We start from the raw sequence: 17,967 nt of genomic DNA, 5'->3' as shown, positions 1-17,967 counted from the left end.
CGGGGCTCGGCGGCCGCGGCGGCGCCGAGGTGGGTGGGGGCCAGGGCGGGGGACGGGCTGCGGCTCCAGGGCTCCTAGGCGGCCCGGCCCCGCATCTCGGCGCCCGCCGCCCCTGGATGCCGCGGGCCCAGGCGCCAGGATCCCGGCCGACCTTGGCGGCTCGCCCCCGCCCTCTCCCTGACTGACCATCTTCCGTCCCGGCCACGCGGCCTCCCGCGGGGTCCTTTGCACACAGGTTCATTAATTACCTCGACATCTAACAACCGCTCCTCACATGCCAACGATCTCTGTGAGAGAGATTTCTCGAGACAACGGTCTGGAATTCCTCAAGGAACTCACCTTCTAGGTTTCAAGATAGCCAGGGTGATGACAAGGGACTGGAGAGAGAGTTGAGGAGGAATCACTAATCCTGAACGAGGTTGACTTCACCAAGACGTGTGTCTGAAGTCGGCCTTGCGGCTGCATTGTCCGATTTGCGGGAGCCACCAGCCTCCGGATTGAGGTGTGTTGTAACATACACACCAGATTTAGAAGACTTAATTAACAAAATGTACAATAGCTAATAAGCAATATTTTGAATATGTTCGGCTAAAATGTATTGTTGATATTCACTTCACCTACTTCTTTCAACTTTTTTTTTTTTTTATTTAGTAATCTTTTATTTATTTATTTTTATATTTATTCTTGGCTGTGTTGGGTCTTCGTTTCTGTGCGAGGGCCTTCTCCAGTTGCGGCAAGCGGGGGCCACTCTTCATCGCGATGCGCGGGCCTCTTCACTATCGCGGCCTCTCGTTGCGGAGCACAGGCTCCAGACGCGCAGGCTCAGTAGCTGTGGCTCACGGGCCCAGCTGCTCCGCGGCATGTGGGATCTTCCCAGACCAGGGCCCGAACCCGTGTCCCTTACATTAGCAGGCAGATTCTCAACCACTGCGCCACCAGGGAAGCCCTAACATTTTAAATATGGGTACTAAGGTGTTTAAATTATATTTGCGGCTTACATTATATTTCTACTGGACAAAGCTACCTTGAAGCATTAGACAGATTTGACTGGAAAAGATGAGAAAGGGCCTACAAAACAGAATAAACAGATTACTATTAGAATCTGTTTATAATCTACAAGTCACATTCATTACTTCATCATCCGAACAATTCTGTACAATTTTATTTTATAGACTTAAAAAATAAGTGACTCACTTAAGGTCATAGGTTACAAACATTCCTTTAATATATATTTATTTTTTGCTATGTGCCAGGCACTGTAACTAAATCCTGTAAGTCAAAGGTCCCAAAGGAATTGCCTGTCTGTGGATTCAAGAACTCAGTCCGTGGAAACACATGTCAACAAATATTTGCAATAAAATGTGACAAATGCTAAAGTGGAGGAATATACTTCGCACTAGGAGCAAAGAAGTTAACATGTATGGGTGGGAGGTCAGAGAAGGCCTGACAGAAGTCTTGAGGGAGAGAAGAGTGGGGAGGGCTCCATTAATGAAAAAGAGGAGAAAGTGCTAGACATGCAGTTGAGAAAGGGTATAGACCATGTTCTAGAGCAGATCATAGGGTATTTGGGGGAGGTGGTAAAGCCAGGATTTGTATCTCAGGTCCTGGAACTAAGTCCAGGGGTTCTTTGCATTTATGTTTCCACAGGTGAGAAATACAAGGTATGTTAATCTGGGTATGTTAACAATACCAGTGTCTCAGTGGTCTAACATAATGAAAGCTTATGTTTCACATAAGTCACAGTGTGTAGCAGGCTTGTTGGAGCCAGTGGGTGGGGTGTCTGCTCCTTGCAATCATGGAAAGACCAGGTTTCTTCTATCTTGTGGTTCCACCATCCCCTGTTGCCTTGGAATCATCCAATCTGTGGGCTTCAGGTAAGGGAGGAAAGCTGTGGCTGACTTATTGGAGATATCAGGGGCCAGCCCTGTAAGTGCTGTACATCATTTTCACCCATTTCCTTAGCCAGAATTCATGACTAAGGTGCATGATCATACGGCTCCACCTAACTGCAGGGGTGGCTGTAAAGTGTGTGCACCCCAGTAGAAAAGGAAATGGGGTTGGATGAACAATTAGCATTGCCTCTGTCACACATATAATTAAATTAAATTAAATAACCAAGCTGACTTTACTTGAAAGAGAGATCTGGGGAGAGCTGCCAGATTATATCAAAAAAGGAAAGAAAAAGGAGGCAAAATAGTCATCTTTGGCCTGATGGCACAATAATGGGTCATTAATATTTAATAAACATCTACTTTATGTGAGAACTTTGTTTTTTAACATCAGAGGGAAAAAAATATAAAATACCTTTATATTTAGCTTATTAGCTTTAATGTGCCATCTCTTTAGCTTTCAATCGGCAAACTGTAGATATTATCTCAGCATGGGTTTAGGAGCATTCAGTGAGCCAAAAGGCAAAATTAGGAATTGAACCCTGGCCTTAGACTTACAATCTGGTGCACCTGTCACCAGAGTGGTACTTTACCTTTCACAGTAATATATGGACAAGTCCAAACTCCTGTGTAAGGTGGGGTAATTAAATATGCAGTGAGTAGCAGGCAGGTGATTCCATCTTTTTAAGACTTTCTGGTGGAAGAGTTTCAAGATCAGCTTTGAAGGCAAAATATAGGAACAGCATCTTGGGCAGAATCAGAAGGCAGAAGTGTACCTGCTGTGGGGTGAAGAACACACAGGTGTGGACATGCCTATCTAGAGTAGAGAAGAAATGGGGAAATTGATAGAAAGATTAGAATAGTAGGTCAAGGATTTTTAATTTGCCATGTCAAGTAATAGAGAGTCACTATATTTAGTGTTATAAGGAAGTGATATACCTGGTGGGTCCAATTATATCATTCTAAGGAAACTTGGTCATCCAGGGCTGCCCTGTTGATAGAGTTCAGAACGACAGAATGGGATGAGTTGGACCCAAAGCCAGATTCTAGTGTGTGGAGTACAGAGTTCCTCAGGACACAGCAGTGTTCTTCCTGGGGCTCAGGGAGAGGTCACAATCATTTAAGGTTCCAAGTTCTCCACTGGACTTCAAAAGACCTTAAGAGACTCAGTCTCTTGCCTATCAGCCTTAGCTCCTTCATTTCTGAACTCTTGTTCTGCTGTGGTTTGAATAAAAACGTATAATGCAGGTGTTCACCAGTTTAGTATTGTGTTATAAGAGTTTCTTTATTAGTCAGTTGATTGCAATGAATTAGCAGCTTGGCTTACAAAAACCTTTTCCGCTATAATAAACCATACCTCCAATTGCTAATTAGAGCCTAATCACCATTTATGACACTGCTTTTCTTCCATTCGAAGTTTTGAAGCTTGATGTCAGAGATGAGTTTTCTACCAACAGGGCAGTGCAGCTGTTTGCGTTCTCTATGTCTAGGACTATAAAAGAAAGAGGAAGGTTGAGGGAAGTGTCAGGTTAGGATTCCTGTGGAAAGAAAGGGTAAGGGTCCCCTAGTCAGTAGTCAATAATTAAAACTGGTATTTGTAGAGCACTTCACAATTTACAAAGTGCTTCTGTGTACATGTGATCTTCATAACTCAGGGAGATAGATAAGTTATCTTTATCTCTAGTTTATATTTAAGGAAATAGTGGTTCAGACATTTAAAATCGTAGAATCTCACTTTTTATTTTTATAATCCTGGGCAGATTTATATAGATACACCTGTTTCCTAATTAATAAAATGAAAATCATTATACCTACTTTGTAGGGTTGTTGTGAAGAGTAAATGAGATGATGTAAATTGCCACCTTAAAATTGTCACTCGCCATCTGCCTCTACAAGGATTAGGTCACTAGCCACTGTAGTTGCTGACCTTCAACACACCCTAAAAGGAGTTCAGGGTCGAGGTCAGGAATGAGGCACTCTGTGCTCTGGGAAAAACTGACAGAACAGGCCTTCAGATAGTTAGGTATTTTCAGGAGAAGTTTTTATGAGCCCAATTTCTTGCATCTTCTCATATCTAGGAAAGCACTAAAATCATTAATGCAGACATCTACTCCTTGTGACTATGAGCAACCTTCTTGTGACCAGCAGTAACCTTCTGCCAAAATGTGTGCTTGAGTGCACGTATTGCCCTTCAGCAAAATCACATATATACTGACCTCCCCCACAACCTCTTCGAAGCAATTCCTCAGAGCTATCTGAGCGGCTGTCTCCCAGGCTATAGTCCTCATTTTGCCCCAAATAAAACTTAACTCACAACTCTCACATTGTGCATTTTTTTTCAGTTGACAAAATAGACAATTTAATACATAGTAAGAATATAGTAAATGATAAGACCTGGGAACTGAAGCTGTATAGTGGGTGAAAAGAAGACTTTAGTAGGGTGGGACAGAGCAAAGATGGGATGAAAGATAAGTTTTATTCCTGAGTCTCAGTGAGGTAGACAAATTGGTTGAAGCTGAAGGTGTAGGTGGCAGAGTAGGATGCTTTAACTGGAGATTAGGATGGGGGTTGCAGTTGTTGGTAATAACTAGATATAGGGTATGATTGTGAAAGTGGGTGACTGAGGTGGTGGACAAGATCATTTAAGGTAAGAAAAAGTCAAGGAACTGAGAGGCTTGGTATTAGCAGGGATAGTAATCAAAATATTTAACTGCCAGTACTAGGGTGGGCATGGATCCATCAAAATGAATGTAGCCTGTCGTGCTGTGCAGGGTCTCGGAGGCACTAGTGGCTATGAAAATGTTTCAGTATTTTAACGACCATACTTGTGCAGTCGAACCCAGGCCATAAGATGGATCGTCCACATGGCTATTACCAGGAATGATGATGGGGTTACGGAGAGTGAGATAGGAAGCTAGTTGAGGGAGTCTTTAATGAAAGAAGGAGAATGACCAGGACTATGGTAGGTGATAATAACAAGGAAGGGTGTGGAATGGCTTGGGATGTGTGGAATGGCTTGATGTCTCAAAGGATCAGGACATTATTTAGGGAGGAAGGAGGAAAGTGGTACTTGAGGCAGCAATGAAGAGCAAAGAGAATATTTACTCTACTTCTAACCCTAGAAGGTGTAAAGCAGTGGCTTTCAAATTTCATATATTGTATATGAAAAAATATTTGAAAAAAACATATATTTGAAAGTCATCATTTATTATAACTGAAAAAAATCTTTCATGGAACAATACTCACCTTAACCACATGCAGTATATGCTGATGTTTTCTATTACTTTATTTTTAAAGTTTTCTATTTCCTACCCACTAAATCGATTTCATAAACCATAGATGGGTTGCAGTTTACAATTTGAAAAGCATTGGTATGTAAGTTGTAGGAGAAAAAATAGCCACCCCCTTGAGAGGACTGCAAAGGAAGCATGCTTTTTCCTCAAGAGGTAGCCAGGTTTCAGTTAGATAAAGGAGGTGAAAAAAACATCTATCAAAGAGGTTGAAGGATATAGGAGTATCTTAGTCTGTTTGGGCTGTGGCAACAAAATACCATAGACTGGATGGCTTATAAACAATGAACATTTATTTTCACATTTCTGGAGGCTGAGAAGTCTAAGATTAAGGCACTGACAGATTCAGTGTCCGGTGAAAAATGCTTTCTGGTGTCTTCTTGCTGTGTCTTCACATGACCAAAGGGACGAGGGAGCTCTCTGAGGCCTCTTTTATAAGGACATTAATCACATTTATGAGGGCTCTGCCCTCATGACCTAATCACTTCCCTGAAGGCTGCACATCCAAATGCCATCACATTGGGGATTAGTTCCAATAAATGAATTTTGGGAGGGCACAAGCATTCAAGCTATAGCAAGGGGATTTTGTTGATGACAGATCCTGAATTCCAGAGGTCACAGTGGAAGGAATTAGATGTTATTTTGGGGGTTAGAGTCTAATTCAAATTAGGCAGTGTAGAGGACTGTGATAGGGTAAGAATCTCTACGATGAGGAATGATCTGGAGGCCAAGGATTCTTGTGTTGTAAGCAGAGATATAGGACATGAGGGGATTAGTAGTCTCAGGGATAGGTGGATAATCAGTTCTAATTATAGCCCCCTTCTTGGGACTGGTCTAGTCATCTTGTCAGTGGTGAGGTGAGGTATAAGGGTTGGCTGGGAGTGAGTTGATGAGGTGTGTGTGGTAGAATGAGGATCTCACTAGAAGTGTGCTGCACTTGTGGACCCTCTTTCAATCCTACTGTGGACAGAGTTAAGGCTAGAGGGGCTGTCTTTCCAGAAGTGCCAGAGTTCCGAGGTCCCTTAAATCATGCTTGGCAATGGTGGTGATGGTGTCAAGGCTTAGGGAGTTCTGTGGCTTACCCTTAAGTCCTATTGTCCTTGATACTGAGGGGGAGGAAAGGAGTGGCCTTACAAGGAGTTAACAGTTTCTTGTGTACTCTTTTTTTTTTTTTTTCAAATGGATGGCTAAATGGGTTTTTATTTATTTATTTATTTATTTTTGGCTGTGCTGGGTCTTCGTTTCTGTGCGAGGGCTTTCTCTAGTTGTGGCGAGTGGGGGCCACTCTTCATCGCAGTGCACGGGTCTCTCACTATCGCGGCCGCTCTTGTTGCGGAGCACAGGCTCCAGACGCGCAGGCTCAGTAGTTGTGGCGCATGGGCTTAGTTGCTCCGCGGCATGTGGGATCTTCCCAGACCAGGGCTCGAACCCGTGTCCCCTGCATTGGCAGGCAGATTCTCAGCCACTGCGCCACCAGGGAAGCCCCTCTTGTGTACTCTTTAAATAGGAAAATTTTAATTTAAAAGACAGTGCTAAATTGAATGGTGCGCACGAAGTTGTGCTAGAAATAGCACTAAACTAAGAACCAGAAGATTTGTTTTTAGTTCTGGCTTTGCCTCTGGGTGACAGATCAGAACCTTAACCTCATCAGTCAAATTGGTGTAATGTCATGCCTTTTTTTCCTTAAAAGCTGTTGTGAGGACTAAATTAAGTAAAAATATAGGCATATGGTGTAAAACTTATAAAGCACTATTTAAAGACAAGAAGTTGGCAATTGGCGCTACTTGGCAGAAATAATATGTAGTCAGTGTAAATAGTGAACCAAGTACAGGCAGCTGTCAGTTAGTGACAGCTGGTGTTGCAATCAGGGTAAGATTAGATGTTTTATAAGATTTAAATTTTTTTGATGGTGGGACACAACTCAAAGACAGATAGATGAAAGGCAGAACTCTTTGTTACTTATAGCTCCAAACCAGACAAGGCTGTCACACAGGGCCACACAGGAATTTGCACCCAGGGACAGGTAACAGGAAGCTGGAACTGCAGGAAATGCTTATGTATGGCAAACAGGATGCAGTAGCTAGGTTTCATAGGCTTCTAGGGTATTGGGTATTTTGAATAATTCTTCAGGCCTAAGAAAGAAGGGGCTGTCCCTCGGTATAGGTATGGAGAAGGGGGCCTCTGGCAGTTGGGTATATATGTATTATAACCCAAGAGTGGGCACTTCCCTGGTGGTCCAGTGGTAGAGAATCTGCCTTCCAATGCAGGTGATGCGGGTTCATCCCTGGTCGGGGAACTAAGATCCCGCATGCCGCGGGGCAACTAAGCCAGCGTGCCACAACTACTGAGCTCGTGCTCCTCAACGAGAGAGCCTGTGTGCTGCAAACTACAGAGCCCACGTGCTCTGGAGCCTGCATGCCACAAGCTACAGAGCCCATGCACTCTGGAGCCCATGCGTCACAACTAGAGAGAGAAAACCTGCAGGCCATAACTAGAGAGAAGCCCGCGAGCCACAACAAAGATCCCGCAGGCTGCAACGAAGACCCCTCAGGCCGCAACTAAGACCTGACACAGTCAAAAAAATAAAGAAAAAGAAATAACCCAGGAATGTTAGAGCCTGATAAGGGAAGTAGTTGGGATGGGGGTTTGACAAATTGCAGGTTAAGTGGAATAGAGGGTTTCAGTCATGGCAGGAAGACTGGGTCAAGACAGCACTTGTTTTTTTTATTGGCCATGCTGCAAGGCTTGCAAAATCTTAGTTCCCTGACCAGGGATCGAACCCAGGCCCCCTGCAGTGGAAGCATGGAGTCCTAACCACTGGATCACCAGGGAATTCTAGCACTTGTGAAATATCATGTTACAGGCAGACAGCTTCAAAGTGGTGTAATCTCAAATTGCCATTATTTTATAGTGCAAAAACTTACTCTAAGCAGATTTCTCATTGACATAGTATAGTTTCTTAATTTAGTTATTTGTTGTTTTTTCTTAAGTTGAAGTATAGTTGATTTACAATATATTAGTTTCAGGTATACAGCAGTGATTTAATATTTTTATAGATTATACCCCATTTAAAGTAATTATAATTATAATATATTGGCTATACTCCCTGTGCTGTACAATATATTTGTGTTGCTTATTTAGTTTATACCTACTAGTTTTCCCCTATCTTGCCTCTCCCCTCACCCTTCTCCTCACTGGTAACCACTAGTTTGTTCTCTGTATCTCTGAGTATGTTTCTGTGTTGTTATATTCATTCATTTGTTTTATTTTTAACATTCCACATATAAGTGAAAACATACAGTATTTGTCTTTCTGTCTGCCTTATGTCACCAGCATAATACTCTTCAGGTCCATCCATGTTGTTGCAAATAGCAAATTTTCATGCTTTTTTTTATGGCTGAGTAATATGCCATTTTGTGTGTGTGTGTGTGTATGTATGATTATATATATATATAATCACAGCTTCTTTATCCATTCATCTGTTGGTGGACACTTAGGTTGCTTCCATATCTTGGCTATTGTGAGTAATGGTGCTATGAACATTGGGGTGCATATATCTTTTCAAATTAGTGTTTTTTTGTTTTCTTTGGATGTATAACTAGGAGTGGAGTTGCTGGATAATATGATAGTTCTATTTTTATTTTTGAGGAAACGCCATACTGTTTCCCACAGGGGCTGTACCAATGTACATTCTCACCAACAGTGTACAAGGGCTCCCTTTTCTCCACATTCTCACCAACATTTATTATTTGTTGTCTTTTTGATGATAGCCATTCTGACAGGTGTGAGGTAATAACCCATTGTGGTTTTGATTTACAGTTCCCTGATGATTAGTGATGTTGAGCATATTTGCATGTGCCTGTTGGCCATCTGTATCTCTTCTTTGGAAAAATGTCTATTCAGGCAATCTGCCCATTTTTAATCAGGTTGGTTTTTTGATATTGAGTTGTATGAGCTTTTTACATGTTTTAGATATTGCCCCTTATCAGACATACCAATGTAAATATTTTCTCCAAATTCGGTAGGTTGTCCTTTTGTTTTGTTGATGCTTTCTAAGCTTCTAAGTTTAATCAGGTCTCATTTGTTTGTTTATTTTTGCTTTTGTTTTTCTTGCCTAAGGAGACAGATCCATAAAAAATATTGCTAAGACTTATATCAAAAAGTGTACTGCCTATGTTTTCCTCTAAGAGTTTTATGGTTTCTGGTCTTACATTTAGATCTTTAATCCAAATTGAGGGGGTTTTTTGGTATATGGCATGAGAAAATGTTCTAATTTCATTCTTTTACATGTAGCTGTCCAGTTTTCCTGGCACCAGCTATTGAAGAGACTTTTTCCCATTGTATGTTTTTTCCACCTTTGTCATACATTAATTGACCACAAGTGCATGGATTTATTTTTGGGCTTTCTATTCTGTTCCACTGATCTATGTTTCTGTGCTTCTGCCAGTACCATACTGTTTTGATTACTGTAGCTTTGAAGTATAATCTGAAGTCAGGGGGCATGATTCCTCCAGTTTTGTTCTCCTTTCTCAAGATTAATTTGGCTATTTTAGGGTCTTTTGTGGTTCCCTATAAATTTTAGGATTGTTTGTTCTTGTTCTGTGAAAAATGTCACGGGTATTTTGATAGGGATTGCATTACATCTGTAGATTGTTTTGGGTAGTATGGCCATTTTAACAATATTACTTTTTCTAATTGTAATTCATGAACATGGGCTGTCTTTCCATTTATTTGTATCATCTTCACTTTCCTTCATCAATGTCTTATATTTTTCAGAGTACAGGTCTTTCACCTCCTTGGTTGAGTTTATTCCTAGGTATTTTATTCTTTTTGATGTGATATTGAATGGGTTTTGTTGCTTTCTCCTTTTGATAGCTTATTATTAGTGTATAGAGAAGCAATGGATTTCTGTATATTAATTTTGTATCCTGCAACTTTCCTAAATTCATTTATTCTAAATTTTTTTGGTAGAGACTTTAGGGTTTTCTATGTATAGCATCATGTCACCTGCAAATAGTTACAGTTTTATTTCTTCCCTTCCAACTTGGATGCCATTTATTCCTTTTTCTTGTCTGATTGCTGTGGCTAGGACTTCCAATACTGTATTAAATAGAAATGGTGAGAGTGGGCATCATTGTCTTTTTCCTGATTTTAGAGGAAAAGCTCTCAGCTTTCACCATTGAGTATGATGTTAGCTTTGATTTTGTCATAAATGGACTTTGCTATGTTGAGATATGTTCCCTCTATATCAAATTTGTTAAGGTTTTTTATCATTAGGGATGTTGAATTTTGCCAGATGCCTTTTCTGTGTCAATTGATATGATCATGTGATTTTTATCCTTTGTTTTGTTAATGTGGTATATCACATTGATGGATTTGTGAATATTAAACCATCCTTGCACCTTTGGAATAATCCCACTTCATCATGGTATATGATTCGTTTTATATATTGTTGAATTCAGCTTGCTAATATATTGTTGAGGATTTATATATATTAATCATGGATATTGGCCTATAGTTTTCTTTATTTTTGGTAGTGTCTTTGTCTGGTTGTGGTATCAGGGTAATGGTGAACTCATAGAATGAATTTGGTAGTATTCTGTCCTCTCCAGTTTTTTTGAATATTTTGCGAAGGATAGGTATTAGCTCTTCTTTATATGTTTGGTAGATTTCCCCTGTGAAGCTGTCTGGTCCTGGACTTTTGTTTCTTAGGAGTTTTTTTCATTATTGATTCAATTTCAATACTAATAATCAGTCTGTTCAGATTATCTGTTTCTTCCTGGTTAAGTTTTGGAAGATTGTATGTTTCTAGGAATCTATCCATTTCTTCTAGTATGTCCAATTTGTTGGCATGTAATTGTAGTATTTTCTCATGAATACTACATTGCTTGTAGTATTTGTATCTCTGTGATATTGGTTGTAATTTCTCCTCTTTCATTTCTTATTTTATTTGGGCCCTCTCTTTTTTTTCTTGATGAGCCTGGCTAAAGGTTTATCAATTTTGTTTATCTTTCCAAAGAACCAACTCTTGGTTTCATTAATCTTTTCTATTCTTTTGGTCTCTATTTTATTTATTTCCTCTCTGATCCTTATTATTTCCTTCCTTCCCCTGACTTTGGGCTTTGTTTTTTCTCTTTTTTCTAATTTCTTTAGGTGGTAGTTTAAGTTGTTTGAGATTTTTCTTGTTTCTTAAGGTATGCCCATATCACTATAAATTTCCCTCTTAAACTGCTTTTACTGCATCCCATAGACTTGGAAAGTTGTATTTTTGTTTTCATTTGTCTCAAGCTATTTTCTAATTTCTTCTTTGATATCTTCGTTGACCCATTGGATTTTTAGTAGTATATTGTTTAGTCTTCACTTGTTTGTGTTTTTTCCGTTTTTCATCCTGTGATTGATTTCTAGTTTCATGCAATTGTAGTTGGGAAATGTGCTTGATATAATTTCTATCCTATTACATTTGTTGAGACTTGCTTTGTGATCTAGCATGTGAGGTATCCCAGAGAAAGTTCCATGTGCACTTGAAAAGAATATGTATTCTGCTGTTTTTTGATGGAATGCCCTGTGGATATCTATTAAGTCCAACTGGTCTAATGTGGCATTTAAGGCCATAGTTTTCTTATTGACTTTCTGTCTGGATGATCTGTCCATTGATGTAAGTGGGGTGTTAAAGTCTCCTCTTATTATTGTATTATTTTCAATTTCTCCCTTTATGTCTGTTAGTACTTGTTTTATATTTTAAGTGCTCTTATATTAGGTGCATATTTGTTTATGAGTGTTATATCCTCTTTTTGTATTGATGCCTTTATCATTACATGATGCCCTTCTTTGTCTTTTGTTTTAGACTTTGTTTTAAAGTCTATTTTGCCTGACATGAGTATTGCTACTTGAGCTTTCTGTTTCCATTTGCTTGGAATATATTTTTCCATCCCTGCACTTTCATTCTGTGTCTTTATCTCTGAAATAAGTCTCTTATAGCAGCATATAGATGGGTCTTGTTTTTTATACAAACAACCCATCCCGTTTCTTTTGATTGGAGCATTTAGTTCATTGACATTTAAAGTGATTATTGGTAGGTATGTACTTATTAACATTTTGTTAGTTGTTTTCTAGTTGTTTTGGTAGTTCTCTGTTCTTTTCTTCTTTTAGTCTCTTCCCTTGTGGTTTGATGACTTTCTTTAGTGGTATGCTTGTATTCATTTCTCTCTAGTTTTTATGTATCTATTGGAGGTTTTTGATTTGTGGTTACCATAGAGTTCATATATGTTGACCTATTATAGCTTACCTACTCGTTTTTTTTTTTTTTAAACATCTTTATTGAAGTATAATTGCCTTACAATGGTGTGTTAGCTTCTGCTTTATAACAAAGTGAATCAGTTATACATATACAATATGTTCCCATTTCTCTTCCCTCTTGCATCTCCCTCCCTCCCACTCTCCCCATCCCATCCCTCTAGGTGGTCACAAAGCACCGAGCTGATCTCCCTGTGCTATGCGGCTGCTTCCCACTAGTTATCTATTTTACATTTGGTAGTGTATATATGTCCATGACACTCTCTTACCCTGTCACATCTCACCCCACCCCCTCCCCATATCCTCAAGTCCATTCTCTAGTAGGTCTGTGTCTTTATTCCCGTCTTGCCACTAGGTTCTTCATGGCCTTTTTTTTTTTTTTTTTTTCCCTTAGATTCCGTATATATGTGTTAGCATACTGTATTTGTTTTTCTCTTTCTGACTTACTTCACTCTGTATGACAGACTCTAACTCCATGCACCTCATTACAAATACCTCCATTTCATTTCTTTTTATGGCTGAGTAATATTCCATTGTATATATGTGCCACATCTTCTTTATCCATTCATCTGTCGATGGACATTTAGGTTGCTTCCATGTCCTGGCTATTGTAAATAGAGCTGCAATGAACATTTTGGTACATGACTCTTTTTGACCTATGGTTTTCTCAGGGTATATGCCCAGTAGTGGGATTGCTGGGTCGTATGGTAGTTCTATTTGTAGTTTTTTAAGGAACCTCCATACTGTTCTCCATAGTGGCTGTATCAATTTACATTCCCACCAACAGTGCAAGAGTGTTCCCTTTCCTCCACACCCTCTCCAGCATTTATTGTTTCTAGATTTTTTGATGATGGCCATTCTGACCGGTGTGAGATGATATCTCATTGTAGTTTTGATTTGCATTTCTCTAATGATTAATGATGTTGAGCATTCTTTCATGTGTCTGTAGGCCATCTGTATATCTTCTTTGGAGAAATGTCTATTTAGGTCTTCGGCCCATTTTTGGATTGGGTTGTTCGTTTTTTTGCTATTGAGCTGCATGAGCTGCTTGTAAATCTTGGAGATTAATCCTTTGTCAGTTGCTTCATTTGCAAATATTTTCTCCCATTCTGATGGTTGTCTTTTGGTCTTGTTTATGGTTTCCTTTGCTGTGCAAAAGCTTTTAAGTTTCATTAGGTCCCATTTGTTTATTTGTGTTCTTATTTCCATTTCTCTGGGAGCTGGGTCAAAAAGAATCTTGCTGTGATGTATGACATAGAGTGTTCTGCCTATGTTTTCCTCTAAGAGTTTGATAGTGTCTGCCCTTACACTTAGGTCTTTAATCCATTTTGAGTTTATTTTTGTGCATGGTGTCAGGGAGTGTTCTAATTTCATACTTTTACATGTACCTCTCCAATTTTCCCAGCACCACTTATTGAAGAGGCTGTCTTTTCTCCACTGTATATGCTTGCCTCCTTTATCAAAAATAAGGTGCCCATATGTGTGTGGGTTTATCTCTGGGCTTTCTATCCTGTTCCATTGGTCTATATTTCTGTTTTTGTGCCAGTACCAAACTGTCTTGATTACTGAAGCTTTGTAATATAGCCTGAAGTCAGGGAGCCTGATTCCCCCAGCTCCATTTTTCGTTCTCAAGATTGCTTTGGCTATTCGGGGTCTTTTGTGTTTCCATACAAATTGTGAAATTTTTTGTTCTAGTTCTGTGAAAAATGCCAGTGGTAGTTTGATAGGGATTGCATTGAATCTGTAGATTGCTTTGGGTAGTAGAGTCATTTTCACAATGTTGATTCTTCCAGTCCAGGAACATGGTATATCTCTCCAACTATTTGTATCATCTTTAATTTCTTTCATCAGTGTCTTATAATTTTCTGCATACAGGTCTTTTGTCTCCTTAGGTAGGTTTATTCCTAGATATTTTATTCTTTTTGTTGCAATGGTAAACGGGAGTGTTTTCTTAATTTCACTTTCAGATTTTTCGTCATTAGTGTATAGAAATGCAAGAGATTTCTGTGCATTAATTTTGTATCCTGCTACTTTACCAAATTCATTGATTAGCTCTAGGAGTTTTCTGGTAGCATCTTTAGGATTCTCTATGTATAGTATCATGTCATCTGCAAATAGTGACAGCTTTACTTCTTCTTTTCCGATTTGGATTCCTTTTATTTCTTTGTCTTCTCTGATTGCTGTGGCTAACACTTCCAAAACTATGTTGAATAATAGTGGTGAGAGTGGGCAACCTTGTCTTGTTCCTGATCTTAGTGGAAATGGTTTCAGTTTTTCACCATTGAGGACAATGTTGGCTGTGGGTTTGTCATATATGGCCTTTATTATGTTGAGGAAAGTTCCCTCTATGCCTACTTTCTGCAGGGCTTTTATCATAAATGGGTGTTGAATTTTGTCGAAAGCTTTCTCTGCATCTATTGAGATGATCATATGGTTTTTCTCCTTCAATTTGTTAATATGATGTATCACATTGATTGATTTGCGTATACTGAAGAATCCTTGCATTCCTGGGATAAACCCCACTTGATCATGGTGTATGATCCTTTTAATGTGCTGTTGGATTCTGTTTGCTAGTATTTTGTTGAGGATTTTTGCATCTATGTTCATCAGTGATATTGGCCTGTAGTTTTCTTTCTTTGTGACATCTTTGTCTGGTTTTGGTATCAGGGTGATGGTGGCCTCGTAGAATGAGTTTGGGAGTGTTCCTCCCTCTGCAATATTTTGGAAGAGTTTGAGAAGGATAGGTGTTAGCTCTTCTCTAAATGTTTGATAGAATTCACCTGTGAAGCCATCTGGTCCTGGGCTTTTGTTTGTTGGAAGGTTTTTAATCACAGTTTCAATTTCAGTGCTTGTGATTGGTCTGTTCATATTTTCTATTTCTTCCTGGTTCAGTCTCGGCAGTTTGTGCATTTCTAAGAATCTGTCCATTTCTTCCAGGTTGTCCATTTTATTGGCATAGAGTTGCTTGTAGTAATCTCTCATGATCGTTTGTATTTCTGCAGTGTCAGTGGTTACTTCTCCTTTTTCATTTCTAATTCTATTGATCTGAGTCTTCTCCCTTTTTCTCTTGATGAGTCTGGCTAATGGTTTATCAATTTTGTTTATCTTCTCAAAGAACCAGCTTTTAGTTTCATTGATTTTTGCTATTGTTTCCTTCATTTCTTTTTCATTTATTTCTGACCTGATCTTTATAATTTCTTTCCTTCTGCTGGCTTTGGGGTTTTTTTGTTCTTCTTTCTCTAATTGCTTTAGGTGCAAGGTTAGGTTGTTTATTCGAGATGTTTCCTGTTTCTTGAGGTAGGCTTGTATTGCTATAAACTTCCCTCTTAGCACTGCTATTGCTGCGTCCCATAGGTTTTGGGTCGTCGTATCTCCATTGTCATTTGTTTCTAGGTATTTTTTGATTTCCCCTTTGATTTCTTCAGTGATCACTTCGTTATTAAGTAATGTATTGTGTAGCCTCCATGTGTTTGTATTTTTTACAGATCTTTTCCTGTAATTGATATCTAGTCTCATAGCGTTGTGGTCGGAAAAGATACTTGATACGATTTCAATTTTCTTAAATTTACCAAGGCTTGATTTGTGACCCAAGATATGATCTATCCTGGAGAATGTTCCATGAGCACTTGAGAAGAATGTGTATTCTGTTGTTTTGGGATGGAATGTCCTATAAATATCAATTAAGTCCATCTTGTTTAATGTATCATTTAAAGCTTGTGTTTCCTTATTTATTTTCATTTTGGATGATCTGTCCATTGGTGAAAGTGGGGTGTTAAAGTCCCCTACTATGATTGTGTTGCTGTCGATTTCCCCTTTTATGGCTGTTAGTATTTGCCTTATGTATTGAGGTGCTCCTATGTTGGGTGCATAAATATTTACAATTGTTATACCTTCCTCTTGGATCGATCCCTTGATCATTATATAGTGTCCTTCTTTGTCTCTTGTAATAGTCTTTATTTTAAAGTCTATTTTGTCTGATATGAGAATTGCTACTCCAGCTTTCTTTTGATTTCCATTTGCATGGAATATCTTTTTCCATCCCCTCACTTTCAGTCTATATGTGTCTCTAGGTCTGAAGTGGGTCTCTTGTAGACAGCATATATATGGGTCTTGTTTTTGTATCCATTCAGCCAGCCTGTGTCTTTTGGTGGGAGCATTTAATCCATTTACATTCAAGGTAATTATCGATATGTATGTTCCTATTCCCATTTTCTTAAATGTTTTGGGTTTGTTATTGTAGGTGTTTTCCTTCTCTTGTGTTTCTTGCCTAGAGAAGTTCCTTTAGCATTTGTTGTAAAGCTGGTTTGGTGGTGCTGAACTCTCTCAGCTTTTGCTTGTCTGTAAAGGTTTTAATTTCTCCATCGAATCTGAATGAGATTCTTGCTGGGTAGTGTAATCTTGGTTGTAGGTTTTTCTCCTTCATCACTTTAAGTATATCCTGCCACTCCCTTCTGGCTTGCAGAGTTTCTGCTGAAAGATCAGATGTTAACCTTATGGGGATTCCCTTGTGTGTTATTTGTTTTTTTTCCCTTGCTGCCTTTAATATGTTTTCCTTATATTTAATTTTTGACAGTTTGATTAATATGTGTCTTGGTGTGTTTCTCCTTGGGTTTATCCTGTATGGGACTCTCTGTGCTTCCAGGACTTGATTAACTATTTCCTTTCCCATATTAGGGAAGTTTTCAACTATAATCTCTTCAAATATCTTCTCAGTCCCTTTCTTTTTCTCTTCTTCTTCTGGGACCCCTATAATTCGAATGTTGGTGCGTTTAATGTTGTCCCAGAGGTCTCTGAGACTGTCCTCAGTTCTTTTCATTCTTTTTTCTTTATCCTGCTCTGCAGTAGTTATTTCCACCATTTTATCTTCCAGGTCACTTATCCTTTCTTCTGCCTCAGTTATTCTGCTATTGATCCCATCTAGAGTATTTTTAATTTCATTTATTGTGGTTTTCATCATTGCTTGGTTCCTCTTTAGTTCTTCTACGTCCTTGTTAAATGTTTCTTGCATTTTGTCTATTCTATTTCCAAGATTTTGGATCATCCTTACTATCATTATTCTGAATTCTTTTTCAGATAGACTACCTATTTCCTCTTCATTTGTTAAGTCTGGTATGTTCTGAACCTGCTCCTTCATCTGCTGTGTGTTTTTCTGTCGTCTCATTTTGCTTATCTTACTGTGTTTGGGTTCTCCTTTTCACAGGCTGCAGGTTCGTAGTTCCTGTTGTTTTTGGTATCTGTCCCCAGTGGCTAAGGTTGGTTCAGTGGGTTGTGTAGGCTTCCTGGTGGAGGGAACTAGTGCCTGAGCTCTGGTGGATGAGGTTGGATCTTGTCTTTCTGGTGGGCACGTCCACGTCTGGTGGTGTATTTTGGGGTGTCTGTGGCCTTATTATGATTTTAGGCAGCCTCTCTGCTAATGGATGGGGCTGTGTTCCTGTCTTGCTAGTTGTTTGGCATAGGGTGTCCAGCACTGTAGCTTGCTGGTCGTTGAGTGAAGC

At 39.3% G+C, this 17,967-nt stretch overlaps 1 long non-coding RNA gene across 1 annotated transcript in view; it reads left to right on the top strand.

The window, feature by feature from the left end:
• Positions 1 to 68: 68 nt before the first annotated feature.
• The window catches only part of LOC309641488, a 78,053-nt gene continuing 60,154 nt past the window's right edge, over positions 69 to 17,967 (top strand). Inside the window, exon 1 of the long non-coding RNA XR_014252631.1 lies at positions 69 to 502. This is a non-coding gene — a long non-coding RNA (uncharacterized lncRNA). The remainder of the gene's footprint in view (positions 503 to 17,967) is intronic.

The sequence above is a fragment of the Balaenoptera physalus genome (assembly GCF_965194825.1).
Source record: "Balaenoptera physalus genome assembly, chromosome: 13".
NCBI classification, from domain to species: Eukaryota; Metazoa; Chordata; class Mammalia; order Artiodactyla; family Balaenopteridae; genus Balaenoptera; species Balaenoptera physalus.
Note: the sequence above shows the minus strand (reverse complement) of the source record. Positions and strands in the feature narration are given on the sequence as shown.